The sequence below is a fragment of the Trichechus manatus genome, unplaced genomic scaffold (assembly GCF_000243295.1).
Source record: "Trichechus manatus latirostris isolate Lorelei unplaced genomic scaffold, TriManLat1.0 scaffold00044, whole genome shotgun sequence".
In the NCBI taxonomy this organism is placed as follows: domain Eukaryota; kingdom Metazoa; phylum Chordata; class Mammalia; order Sirenia; family Trichechidae; genus Trichechus; species Trichechus manatus.
Window position 1 is genome coordinate 12,085,118 of NW_004443980.1, and position 2,860 is coordinate 12,087,977.

At 36.8% G+C, this 2,860-nt stretch overlaps 1 non-coding gene across 1 annotated transcript; it reads left to right on the forward strand.

Moving 5' to 3' along the window:
* Window positions 1-1,310: 1,310 nt before the first annotated feature.
* Window positions 1,311-1,381, forward strand: TRNAG-ACC (transfer RNA glycine (anticodon ACC)). The gene has a single exon. It is a non-coding gene; the product is annotated as a tRNA-Gly (tRNA).
* The last annotated feature ends 1,479 nt before the right edge of the window (window positions 1,382-2,860 follow it).

The following is a 2,860-nucleotide window of genomic DNA, read 5'->3' on the forward strand; positions in this document are numbered from 1 at the left end:
CCTTTTTGTACTGTTCTAACCTAATGCCAATTTCTCACATTAAATCCCATAGGGTCTGTTCTGTTTAATATTCTGTTCTTAGCAAACCTTCAGGTGCAGTTCTGATAGGGACTGTTGACCTGCTGTGCATTACAGATTACACATACATTTTGAAACGCGACATTATGATTGTCTCACAAGCTTATACATTTTCAGTGAAATTTTAGAACACAGGTTAATATATGGGCCTCCTGAAAAATGAAAATACAAAGAGGATGAGTCATGCAGTTGGGGAGGTGGTAATGGTGCGTGGGTGGTGTGAAGTACTTGCTTCCCAACCAACAGTCTAATGAAACCAACAGTCCCATTCTGACGTTTTTACTCAGTACTACACCCATGCCCAGAAGTGATGGTTCGGGCTGCTTTTTGGCTTCTGCAATAGCTGTTCCTGTTATCTTAGGAGCTGGCTGAAGGTAATTAGAGTTTCTTACCCTGGAGCCTGAGCATGCTTCATGCTGCCATGATTCCGACTGCGGGATGATAGTGGGGCTGGCATGGCATGGCCCTGCTGATTTTCAGATTCTGACTTTTCATTCCATACACATGCAGTAACATTTTAAGGAAAGCCCCCAAGTCTTCAGTTTGCTTTTGTGTTTATAATCTGGATTTTTGTATATTAGTGCACCGACACATACAAGTGTATAAGGCTTTGTGCTTGGGGTAATTGAAATACAGAGGTGCAGAAGATGTGGCCCTTACCCTCAAAGTTTCTGGTCTAATAAGAGACGTAGTACCTTTACGCAAATAATCTGTAACACGAGATTAAGTGTAAGGAATGCTGGAAGAGAGTATTTGGCTTGTTCAGCTGAAGAAGAGAGGTTTCTGATTGTGGGGAGAATCAAGGAAGCTCTTCTTATGAATTGATATTTAAATTGAGTTTTGATGAATGGATAGGATTTTTAGAATTGGGAAGAAGTTTGGGGAAATGGCATTCCAAACACAGATATAAAGTTAGCAGAGGCCAAGAGATAAAAAATGTCAGCATAAGTATGTGGAACATTGAATAACAGTGTTTGACTGTTATTCGAGTAGAGGAGTTAATGTGGAAAGGAAAACTGTGTCGTACTATAAAAGGCTTTGAATGCTACAGTAAGGAATTAGGTATTGATAGATTTTCTTCCTAAGTTTTTTAAATCTTTTTTTTTTTTTAATTTTTTGCATTCCTAGAATAAATTCCATTTGGTCATGGCGTATTATTCTTTTAATTGCTTCGGGATTGTATTTGTTAATATTTAATTTAGGATTTTTGCATTGCTGTTCCTAAATGGGGGGCATGGGTGGTTCAGTGGTAGAATTCTTGCCTACCATGCTGGGGACCCAGGTTCGATTCCTGGTAAATGCAACTCATGTGCAGCCACCACCTGTTTGTCCTTGGAGGCTTGTGTGTTGCTATGATGCTGAAGAGGTTTCAGCAGAGCTTCCAGACTAACCTGGACTAGGAAGAAAGGCCTGGAGATCTACTTCTGAAAAATCAACCAATGAAACTCTATGACTCGCAACAATTCGATCCCGTTGTACATAGGGTCGCCATGAGTTGAGGCTGGCTCAACAGCAGCTAACGAGAATTCCTAAGTAAAAATACAGAGAGGTTAATGGAATTAGAGGATAACCCCTAATTTGCTATAAAATTTTCTTTTTGGTGCAGTCGTTGTCAAGTTTACATATCAAAGTTACTATTGCTTTATAAAAAGAATTTGGGAACATTCCTTGATTTATCCCCCGTATTTTCTGGAAGAGTTTAGATGGTATCAGAACGAACGGTTATTTTCAAGATTTGGCAAATTGTGATGTAGACTGTCTAGGCCTACCTAATGTGTGTGTGTGTTTCTGATCTTAGGGATAGCTCTTTAACAACCTTTATTTGTGTGGTAATGGGTGTGATTATATCTTCTCTGTCTTCTGGAGGCAATTTGTTTTACTTATTTCCTAGATATTTTTCACCCAAGTTTTGAAAGTCAGTTGCAGAGTTGAGCAAACAAGTCTGCTATGATTTTGTCCTCTATATTAGTATTTATTTGCCTCGTATTATTTCTTATTTTTTTGTAATTGTGGTAGCCTCCTTTATAACTCCTCCTGATTTGGTTCGCTAACAGTTTAAGAACCAGCATTTCAATTTATTTATTCATTCTCTACTGTTCTTTCTCATAATTAATTTATAATCTCATGTATATTAATTCACTTTTTCTGCTTTCTATAGTTTTTTTCCCTTTAACTTCTTACGTTATATGCTTGATTTATTTTTTATTCTTTTTAATGTAACTATTTAAGTCTATGATTTTCCTCTGAGCACTTTTTCAGCTACCTAATGGGTTTTTTCATATAGTTGTTTTCTAGATATTATTAACATTTTTTCCATGCCGTTTTTCCTTCTTGACTCAAAAATTACAAGGAAGACTTAAAATATTCAGAAGATAGGGCATATTTGTTTTTCTAGTTGTGTTAATAATTTCCAGTTTTATTGCATTGTGATAAGAGAATGTTTCCTACATTTTCCTGTCTTCAGGAATTTATTGATGTTTTGTTTGTGGCATAATACGTTATCAAGTTCTTTGCTTGAAAAGAAGGTATTTTCTCTGTTCCCACGGCATAGATGTATTAGCTAGATCTAATATTTTACTTGTTACTCAGATACTCTGTATCGTTATTATTATTTTTGGTCTGATTGATTTATCATGCAATGAAAGAGAGAAATAATTGTCTGCTCTTGGGTTTCTGTTTGATTTCCCTTACGTTCCTCTACTGACATTTTAGCCTGGGAAGTTCTTCATAGGCATGATGTCTAGGGGGCTGTTTAGCATCGCTGGCTCCTCCTACACATTAA